The sequence below is a fragment of the Vicugna pacos genome, unplaced genomic scaffold, assembly GCF_048564905.1.
Source record: "Vicugna pacos unplaced genomic scaffold, VicPac4 scaffold_272, whole genome shotgun sequence".
NCBI classification, from domain to species: domain Eukaryota; kingdom Metazoa; phylum Chordata; class Mammalia; order Artiodactyla; family Camelidae; genus Vicugna; species Vicugna pacos.
Window position 1 is genome coordinate 27,259 of NW_027328951.1, and position 11,395 is coordinate 38,653.

The following is an 11,395-nucleotide window of genomic DNA, read 5'->3' on the forward strand; positions in this document are numbered from 1 at the left end:
GTTCTTCTGTAAGCTGCCTGAAGTGCTTCTTGGAACAAGTCAGAAGAATGAGTGGGTAGAGAAATGGACAGATGGACAGGTGAGAGATGGGCAGACAAACAGGGAGACTCCAAGAGAAGGGGAGCAAACAAAATTTCCTATGCAAAACCCTCTTCTAGTCAAGGAAGAAAACCATCACGAAGAAGTGTGAAGAGGCAGGTGGCTTAGGACTGTTTCCTGGATTCCATCAAAAGTCACACCACGTGATGAGAGGGTAGAAGTATAAATAATAAAAGAAAAAAAGCATGCATGTTTGAAAAATATATCTACATTATGTACTTTCTAAAGAATAGATTTATATCAGCAAGGCTCAATAACACAATCTTTGGGTATTTACAGAAGTGAGAATCCCATCTCCAATCCGCAAGACATCCCTTCGGAGCACTGAGGGTCTACACGGTGCGATCATAAAGCCGTAACCGCAAAAGCTGTGCTATCCTGCACTTACGAGGAACGAGCAGCTGTGCTTGGCCTGCCTACGCGCGTCGTTTACAACCCACAGCACCTCTACGGGGGAGGGATGACTAGCGAGCCCTGTCTCTGCAGGAAAGAAAAAAGTCCGGGAGAGGCTAAGCCGACCTACAAGTTCTCCATTTCACAGGACTTGTCACTCCAGAGCAGGACTCGAACTCGACCCACGTTTGTAACCACAGTACTACCGTAATTTATGTGCTTTTTGTGTGTATAATACATTTGTTTCTGGCATGAAAGTGTATTTAATAAATGATCGGTTGTCTTGTATATTTCATTAGCTCACAATCTTTATATTTTTGAATTGTACTCTTCCCCTGGAGAAATGAACGGAAGGAGCAGTGGTCAGAATGAGGTGGGGCTTCATTCTTTATCTGTTACCTCATCTCATCCAAGTCCCCAAGCAGGGAGAAGGAGCAAATGTTCTCTTCATCTTTTAAAGAGAGGGCTCCAGCGATGGTGATTTACTCAACTCCAAAACTAAGTCTGGGGGAAGGGCACATGCAGCAACGAGAGCAGTATCACCTGTAGGAAGGCAAAAAGAGCTCAGGGGATGGCTTAATGGGTCAGCCTGATTTAATTTCAATTGATAATTCAATAACACACTCTAAAAATACTAGCATGCGATGGATTTGCTCTTTCTTGACATCTAGCAAGTTTCCACAGCCGACATGTAACATTATCATGAACTAGTGAAAAGAAGAGTCCACAGACAAGGAAAATCAATGCCACAGGCAGGCTGAAACCCAGGCTGGAGGAAAGGAAGAGAAAGGGCATATTTAAGAAGAGGGGAAAGTCTGGGAAAAAGACATCATCACAAGGACTCTCAAGCATCATCCAGCAATCATATAATCATTCCTTCAAGAGAGAGTTACTTAGGTCCTATTTTGTGCGAGATTTTACAAAGGGCAAAGAGAGACCACAGCGTCCATGGTGGCAGCAAGTTGCGGGGCTATAGTACAATTCTAATCTTGGTACCTTGCACAATTGTCCTCAGTATAAAGGCAAAAATTAAAGTAAAATAATACTATGTAAACCATACACATTGCTGAAATAAATTAAAGAAGACCTAAATACCTGGAAAGACAAACCACGCAAATTCCTGGATCACATGACAATATTCTTGGGATGGCAGTGCTCCCCAGAGTGAAGCACACATACAACGTGGTCTTGATCACAATCCCAGCGGGCTCCTCAGCAATAACTAACTAGCTTCTGCTACAATTCATATGGGAATTCGAGGGTCTCAGTAACCAAAACGTACCTGAAAGAGTAGAACAAAGTGAGAGGACTTGTAATTCTCAATTTCAAACATTACAACTGTATCTACAAGTGAGATTAGAGGCCATTTTTAAGGTATTATTGTGTTTATCCTTATTTTCTAAATTCTGTACAACGAATATACCTGTTAGAATAAGAAAAATAAAAACTAATGTATCTTTTAAAACATGCACACCGATTCATTCATTGGGGAAAATTATTTTAACTATAAAGAGGTAAACAAATATCTAGTGAAAAAGGACTACTTAAAAACAAGTCTGCATTTACAATTTTCATAAATTGAAAACTGAAAAGCACAAACACATCAAATTTCTAGGGAGACAGGTGAAACATATTAATAATTATTTTCAAAAATTCTAATTGCACAATGAAAACACAAGAAAGAGAAAATCGTGATTGACAGGAAACTGCGAACACGTGGAGAGCAAAGGCCTTGAAATCACTGTTCCTTTAACTCTGCTACTAGCTCAATAGGAGAGAAAATTCCTCACTGAGGGGACAGTGGAATCCCATGCATAAGATAGGATACACAGTACAAACTGCAGTAGTATCGGGAGTGAATATGTTAGAAGAATTCTGAAGTTACAACATTGCTGAAAAACTATAAAAACACTGACAGACAGATTAAAACACACAGTCATACATATTATATAGAAACATGAACTCTGCTCCCATATTGCATAGAAATACAAACATATTTGTTCATTTATGGGCACTGATTACTTTATCCCAGGTAGAATATTTCAACTAAAACAAATAATCAATATTACACTCCTATTGTCAAATGTACTTGATAACTTACTCTGCTATGTAACCATATGTGTCTAAGATAGATCTAAAATTAGTGAAAAAGAGCTTTGTATGGTTTCTTGAATTCTTCTCAAAATTCCAAGCTTAATTTTAAAATAGATCTGAGCAGTATTTCTATATTATCTTTTCCCTTGTGAAATGAACAACACAGTCTGTTGTCAAAATTCTTTCCTTACAATGATTCACGAGCACCATATCCTCACAAAACTGCTGGACAGCAAGTCACTATCCAGACACTGTGACCAAATAAATGAAACAGAAGGAAAACAGTGATCCTATTCTGGAGGGCTTATAGTCTGTGTCAACACTGGGGTTTTTACTTGATTGGTTTGATTGGGTAGCAAAATAAAATCAATCAAGTACTTTCTTTGAGCATTCTATAAGTCATGACTGTTTTTAGTGTCATTAGCAGGAAAGACTTAAGCATGACTTGGTTAGGTCAACTAGCAACAATCATCACTGGAGAGTGAGTAATAAAGAAGTTAACTGATAGCAATGCTTCTGCCTACATGAGCCCTATAATAAATCTACACTGACATCCGAAAGGAAAATAAGGAGATGAGGTCCCCAATGAGAAAACAAACTAACAAGAAATCAAAAAATGAAAGTCATTTTCATTAACGATTCCAGGCAGTAGTGGAGCATGGTGGTGAAGATCACAAATGCTGGGGACAAACATGAGGGTCTGAAATCCCACAGCACTAGGTAGATGTGACACTGATATTTCAGTGAAATTTTCTGCATCTCAGTCTCCTATCCATAGACTGGGGACAACAACTGCACCCATCTCCTATAACGGTCCTAAGAATTAAGTTATTTTATATATAAAAGCTTAAATAAAATACCTCAGAGTTTAAATAATACCCCAAAAGCACAAGAAACAAAGAAAACAGAGACAAATTGCAGTTCATCAAAATTTAAAACTTTGCTTCAAAGGGCACCATCCAGAAAGTGAAACAACAACACAGAGGAGAAAATTTTTTCAAATCACTTATCTGGTAAGGAATTTGTATCTCAAAATGAAGAAAAAAAAAACCCTACAACTCAACAATAAAAAGGCAACTCAATTAAAATGTTAATAAAGTATCTGAAAAGGTATTTTTCAAGGAAAATATACAAATGTCCATAAAGCACAATGCAATGATGTTCAATAGCATTAGCTGTAAGGGAAATCAAGTCAAAACCACTAGGAGAAACCGCTTCACACTCACTACAATAGGGTATAATAAAAAAAAAAGCGTAACAAGCACTAAAGAGGACACAGAGGAAGCGGAGCACGCAGCCCTTGCTGGTGAGGATGTAACACAGCGTGGCCACTTTGGAAAACAGCCTGGCAGGGCCTCAGAGAGTTGAACATTTCGTTTCTGACTTACCCAGCAATTCTGCTCTCTGGGCACACACGTAAGAGAACTGAAAACAAATATCCACATAAATAATACCACATGAGTGTTCACGGCGACATTACTCATCACAGTCAAAAACAGAAACAACCCAAATGCGTATCACCTGATGAATGGGTAAACAGTGGGGCCCAGCCATAGAGTGGAATGTTATTCAGCAATAGCATAGCATAGAATAGTGACTAAGGCCACAACATGAGCAAATATTGAAAACGTTACTCAGTGTGAAAGAAGTCAGTCACAATAGACGTTTCCACTTATATGAAGTGACTCGATTTACATGAAATGTCCAGCACAGGCAAATCCACAGAGAGAAAAGTGGCTCCTTGGGGCTGGGGGAGGATGGGGAAGATGGGAATGTCTGTTTATGCGTACAGGGCTTCCTGTTGGGGGGATGAAAATATTCTAAGATTGAATGGGATGCACAATTCTGGGCATAGAGTAAAAACCGATGTACATTTTAATGGGTGAATTGTATTAAAACTCTTCAGAACAAAAGGACCTTGGGCCAGTATCTTCCATAGTAAATGCAAATTGCTAACTTTTATTAGAGGAAAAAGAAACTGCCCTCAGCATGAAAGCAGGAGATCAGCAAATGTGAGTTAACCGAAATTGGACAAGAGCATTTCACTTGAAACAGTTGCTGAGTGTACACGAAATATTCAGAAATAGGAAAATCACCTTGACATCACGAGGAAGCATTCTGTTTCAAATACAGATCAAGGATTCGGCAAGCCCAGCTGCCAGAAATGAGCAGAGAAGAAACCTGGTTTATAAAACTAGCACCAGAGACAACAAGGAATGGTGATGAGGAAAGCAGGCGGCAAATATCTGGAACAGTTCACTACAAATAATTTCTCCACCAAAAATTGAAAAATAAAATGAAAGTGATGAAATGCTCTGTTGACATCTCGAGAATGGGCTTCCTTCGGTGCTCGACTGTTCTGTAACCCCGATTGAGAGACTAAGGAGAATCAGCATGGCTCCTGGGGGTCCCCAAAGGACTGCCCACCAGCACGCTGACCACCATCACATCTGCCAGGTTTGAATTGCAGAGAAGAGACCAAGTTCTGAAAGGCACAGGAAATATTGACAAGGGAAGAAAACGCTGAGGTCAGTCCTGGGACAGAGGCCCTCTGAGCAGAGGCCAGAAGGCTGCAGGTGAACTGCAGTAGACCTGGGGCAGGAAGGGATCACGGGGGAGCATATCTCAATTCTCTTCTGTCTCTGCCTCCGGTAGGAGAGATAAAGCCTGCATCCTTCTCACCTGGAACTGTGGGTTCTGGCTGGAAGAAGTCTTACTGACAAGGAATGATTAGTCAAGACTCTGTGGAAAAAGTCAAGAAATCGAGAGGGATTAGGGAGCCATCTCCATGAGCCTCTCAAATGCTCCCATATTTATAGGGTATAATCAAAGGAAAACTTCGTTAACAGTTGTGAGATAGTAAGGAGGAAATTCGGGAAAGACAGGATGAGGCAGAGATTGTAGAATACACAATGAGTACGAAGGATTAGTGTATCTTTAGGGAAGTCATGGGGTGAGGGGAACAAGATACATTTTTAGATATGTTCATTAAAAAGCAGACCACCAGACCAGCCAGGTCCTTGTTTTGGGGATAATACATTATCTAACAACACACAAGCCCAGCGTTTATAGCTGAGGGTCTCGGTCCTTGCTTTACAACCAGCAGAGTGCTATCTAAAACCTCAACTACACAAGCAAAGCATTGTCTCTGCTTTTTAAGGCAAGGAGTCTGGAGTGAGGATGCACAGGAACTTGCTTGTAAAGCAGTATCAAAGCATATTTTTTCTTCTTAAAATTCAGAGGCGACTGGGGTGTGTTACAATTTGTTAACCCAATCATCTGCTTCCACATGGAATCATTATGGAGGACACCCTAGGATGAAAATCCTGGATGTGGGTCTTTTCCTGCCATCTTCAGCCACTCTATCAGGGTCTAGGCACATCCGTGAATAACGATCCTACAGTACCACTCACTCTCTTAACTCCTGGTGATTGAAACTTAATTTTAGCTCTACACAACTTAACATAGAAAAGTTTCAGCAATAAAAGATATAATATTCCATTTATATCTCATCATATTACTGATTTTCTGATTGCTCTAAGCTGCTTCTACTTGGTAAAGCACCTCATTCTGAAGCTGAATTCAGTAATTTCCATTGTGCATTTCTAGCCAGTTTGGGCTCGCTAACTTCTTTTGGTCAAATATCGATATACTTAATTGATTTCTTTGTTTATCAATTTCAACCAGGAGGAGAGGGAGTGTCACTCTTTTCCTCAGCCCAACCTCAACTCTTTTCCCATCAACTCAGTCCTCCTGAAAACAAAACAAAGTATTTTTTTCCCTTCTACTCTTTCCACAAACACAACAGGAAACATCAGCCTGGAGAAAGAATTCAACACAAATGTTAAAACAAAAATCTATAAACCTGAAACAATACCATCTCCGAATCATGATACACAATGACATGAGAGTAAGTGTGTCAGGCACAAAGCATGAGGGAGCCTGACTACCTGATTTCTATTCTTCAAAGGAAGGAAGGTTTTCGTATTTTTTATTATCATTCTTGGTCATTGTTTCTGATTATGCCAAAAAATAATTTATGAAATAATTATGCACTGCAATAACTGATTTTTATTGTATCAATTTTAGAAGGCATTCAGAGGGGATAGGAAAACCCACCTCTGTAAAAAATGCAAAATTTCTTCCCCTGTTAAGAACACGTATACAAAATGCAACAGAGAATTCAAATTCTTGTGGAGAGGAGCAAAAGACACAGAATCAAATCAAAGTCATTACAATGAGTCAATTTAAAATTCACTGGACAAACATGCTCAATGCATACAAATAATTTTAAAGGCACACTGCAAACCATTCACTTAATGATCTGCAGGCTAGAGGAAGATTTTCACTCTTTAACAGACAACAGAAATCAATAGGGTGCCCCACCAAACAAGGAGCAGTGAACAATCAGGTTTTTAACAGTTCTGAGAAATCAGCATGTTCTAAAGATCAAAATCCAGAAATTTTAAACATTCATTCAAACCACAATGAAAAAAGCACTTAAAGAAAAAAAAAAAAAAAGAAAGTAAGCACATAGATCATTGCAACAGAACAAAGAGAATTTCTTGTACCGCTAGAAGAAAGAACAGGCTATAGCCTTTTACTTGAAAAGAGACTACTTTTAAAAATAACTGCTAAAACACATTTCATCATTCATGTTGCATTTAAAAATCTGAGGTACATGTATCTGATCAGAAAAGCAATTCTGAGTAATAGTATGTTACAATTCAGTGCCAGTTTGCTTTAGAAGAAAAGAGAAAAGTTACTGTTTCTAATTCTGCACAAAGTTTAAAGAACCTCCCTGCCTCTATCTCCTCCCATTTCCTAAGCTCATGCTCCCTAATCCTTCTGAAACAAGTATGAGAAAGTCTTATTCCCAATATGCCAAATGACAACTGAATATCAATTTATTAGTGTAAATATATGCCAACACCTTGAAATGGAGGAGAAAGGTATCAGAAGTCTATATGGAATTTCTTTCTACCTTCCTGAAATCACACACACCAACGTTCACACAGACACAGACACAGACACAGACACATACCCCCTGGATTACTGGGCACTTCACAAGCTTAGTACTTACAACTTGTAGAAGGTAACTTTGTAGTTACTTTAAAATACAAAACTGTCAGCTTTTGAAAGCCTTCATCATCTGCTAAACCATCTAAATATCAAAGAGACCCAATTAGCCTTCTCTGTAGAATGTAATTTCCCTTGATGGCAAAACAGTCTCTAAGAAGTACTGGATCAAAGATTCGTGTTTATCACTACCTATGATCGTTTTTAAGCACATTAACAGATTCAGAAATGTATGTCTCAAAAACATTTATTCCTATTGAAATAGTATACGTGTTCAATTGTCTATACAGTGACTAGGTCCCATGATGGTGTTTAAGAGCTATTTTGTGTATAGCAATATTTACCTTCAAGTGCAGAAAAGGAGGGTGTGTATTACTCAGTTGTAGAGCACCTGATTAGCATGCACAATGTCCTGGCTTCAGTCCCCAGTACCTCCAAAAAAAATAAATAAAAATAAGTGCATATTTAAAAATAAGAATAAAGTTATAAAAAATGCAGACTAAAAACCACTGCAATCTAGGTGCTACAATTTTACTAAAAAAAACAAGTGTTTCTATCAAATATTAACTATATGCCAATCACAGAGACAACCAAAAGTCACACCTGAAGCATCACGTGTGATTCTCAGCAACCCTACTAAGTAGACACGGATGAGAAACCCGGCTCTGCGGATGAGGAGACGGAGCTCAGAGGAGCCGGGGACGCTGACTGTCCTGCTCCCCGTGACACCGCGTCAGCCCAGGGCAAGCGCTGACAGAGCTGCACTGAGGGGACACCCAGCTGCATGGAACCTTGGGGCACTGGGGAGTCCCAGAAAACACTAAAAACTTTTCAGTGAAAAACCAGCTAAAATATATTACACTGTGCTGCATCCTTTAAACAGGGAAAGTGACTGAGACCTTTTTGATGCCTCCGTGTCCTTTCTGCCATTATCAGTTACTTGCCCTCACAGTGCGACCAGTGATGATCTGGACCCCATATGAAGTGCACTCAGATGGAAGAGCTTTTAAAGCTGGTTTATGAAGTTTGTAAGACTGTCTATGACTCACAAAGGCGGTCATTCATCACTTCTCACCGGTGTGGACGTACCACCTGAAATCACTCCTTTCTGCTTTTTAAAATCCCTTCATCTACTCCAGACTTTTCAACAGCAAAGAAGTAGCTCAACCACAGACAGTGGACAGCTTTTCACCAAATGGACTCGAACAGCCCATCTGACAACCTGGAAGCCCTTGTCTTCTATTAAACCCACTTCCAGGTACTTCATCATTTTCTGATTGGTGGACTCGGCCTCTGACTGGCCTACTCAGAGAGCTCCCAACCTCACATCCAGGGGTGGGAGAGGACCATGCTGTTGGGGGAAATCAGTGAGGAAGCTGGACATCCTCCAGCCACGTCTGCACGGGTAGAAGTGCCTCAACGTGCTCAGAAATTATACCGTCATCATCCCTGGGCTCCCATGGACTGGTTTCACATTAACCAAGCTCATGAGACACTGATGCAAGAAAACCAGAAACTTAAATTTTTAATGTAACAGAAGACGTGAATCTATGAACCAGACTGAAATATCAGAGTTCAACCATGAGTACATTTTCTCCTCCACGGCCCAATCACGGGCAGGCAGTCACATGGCAAGCATGGACAGAAACGGAGCAGGAAGGGTTTCTAGATTAATTCAATGGACTATATTTCTATTATACGAACAAATCTACTGCCCAGAAGTCAATTAACGCCAATCACGGTGCACTCTCCGTGAACAGCAGCCAAGAAATGACTATGAGCTCCTGTGTAACACTCCTTTCCCTGTCCTTTCTAGGCTAACTGATGCACAGAGGTATAAAGATTCAGGGATGTCGATAATGCTAAACACCCAAAGCCCATCTCTGGGAACCTCAAAACCAGACAGCCATGGTTTAAATACCAGCTCTGCCAATTACTAGTTCTGTAATTTTGCCAACTTAATTACCCTCTGTGTACCTCAATTTCCACACTGTAAAACTGGGATAACAATCAAACCATCCTTACTCGCTTGTTGAGAAGATTGAAGGATTCATTTCTGTAAAATGCTCAGAAAAGAATGTAGCACATTTTGGGTGTTCAACAAATGTCAACTTAATAACAAATTGTTTTACAAGTCTCCCCTCTAATCATCTTATCTGTTTCCTGGCTAGCCTAAGTCCCAAATAAAATCCTTATTTCTCCTTTTACATACACTTGGGGAGCACCCTTATGTTCCATCCAACCACCTGTTTAAACTGAGGGAGTGGATGTCTCCTAACCACTCCTCTGGGCCATGGAGGGTGCTTCTCCCTTCACACCCCTGGCCCCTGGCCCACAGCTAGCACTCATTACACTAACAGAGTGAGGTGTGAGTCCGGGGAGACAAGCAGGGCATGTGAAACCCTTCCTTTCACTCCAGTGTTGGTCACCATTGGGAAGCACGCGGGATGCTCAGCTCCATGTCAGGAAAGCCCTGTGCATGAAAGGGCAGGTCTTCTCAAGGGAAGGCTCACTGTGGCCCAGAGCTACATGGGACAGGGTGAGTCTGTATTTCTGGGACACAGTATCATGACACGCATTTTCCCACAGCCTTGAAGTTCATGGAGAACGTGGCTTCATCAGTAACAAAGAAGACATTTATTGCCTGTATACTCTTTTGTGTCATCTCTCAGTAGGCTGCTGGAGACAACATATGTATAAGTATTGGATCTCCTTAAACCCCAAAATATATGAAGTAACAAATAATTCTGTGGCTTAACGTTGGTTTAGGGCGACTGTGTAACAGTTCTGACTCTGCTGATGCTAAATTATGGGTATAGGAACTATGGAACCTCCTCAAATATCTTTCATCATAAAACCATCTCTTCTTATTTTCCTGTTTCTTAGTAATTGCCAAAGACTCTCAAATGATGGCTTCACACAAAACAGCAGCTAAAGTTTAAGAGCCCTCTTGACATACACACTGTGGTAAACACTGCACATAATTTCTAATTCTCACAATTCTACAAATCAGATACGAATGTCCCCATCTCACAGACGAGGGAAAAACTCAAAACGAACTGTCTCAGGCTCAAGTGGCTCAGTGGCAGCGCGTGCAGGCAAACCATATAAAAAACTACACCCCTTCATATATGTACCAAATCTCCTACCACCAATTAACACACAGCGGCGGGGTCAAAACTCAGGGAACTCAATACACTTTTCACCTTTAAGGTCCTCCAGATGCCGCTTCTAGCTGTTTTATAAAATCCCGGCTCACTGGTTTCTAACACTAGAAGAAAAGCCCGATTTTGCTATTGTTTGCACAGCAAGTCTGAAATGTTCACAGTGAGATGACAGAATAAATCTAAGATATAAGCAGAATAACTTTTCCAGTTAGACAGACATAATGGACATTGGGCTATTCTGAAGCATTAAGTAAAGTAATCAAAATAAAATAACGTTGTTTAAGCCTCCTTTTACAAACAGGAAAGTTAAGAATGTAAGTAGGTGCAACAGTGCCACCTATGGGTAAAATGACCTTCCAGGTTACCAGGAAAGATTCAACACAAAAATTGCCTGTAGGATCAGTAACGAGAATCAGATAAATAAAACTTATGTAGCACATGCTGCACTTTGATTCGGGGGAAAGGAGGGATATTCAGTATTTAATCTGATATTGCTAATACTCCTGAATATAAACAGAAGATATAGGCTCATGGAAACTCATCTTAGAAGAGGAAAGAATCCA

General features: G+C 40.2%; 1 protein-coding gene across 1 annotated transcript in view; it reads right to left on the minus strand.

Moving 5' to 3' along the window:
- LOC140695508 (trafficking protein particle complex subunit 9-like) overlaps positions 1–8,029 on the minus strand; it is a 33,293-nt gene extending 25,264 nt beyond the window's left edge. Inside the window, exon 1 of the mRNA XM_072958243.1 lies at positions 8,010–8,029. The gene's annotated coding sequence lies outside the window, so the exon portion shown is untranslated. The remainder of the gene's footprint in view (positions 1–8,009) is intronic.
- Between the last annotated feature and the right edge of the window lie 3,366 nt (positions 8,030–11,395).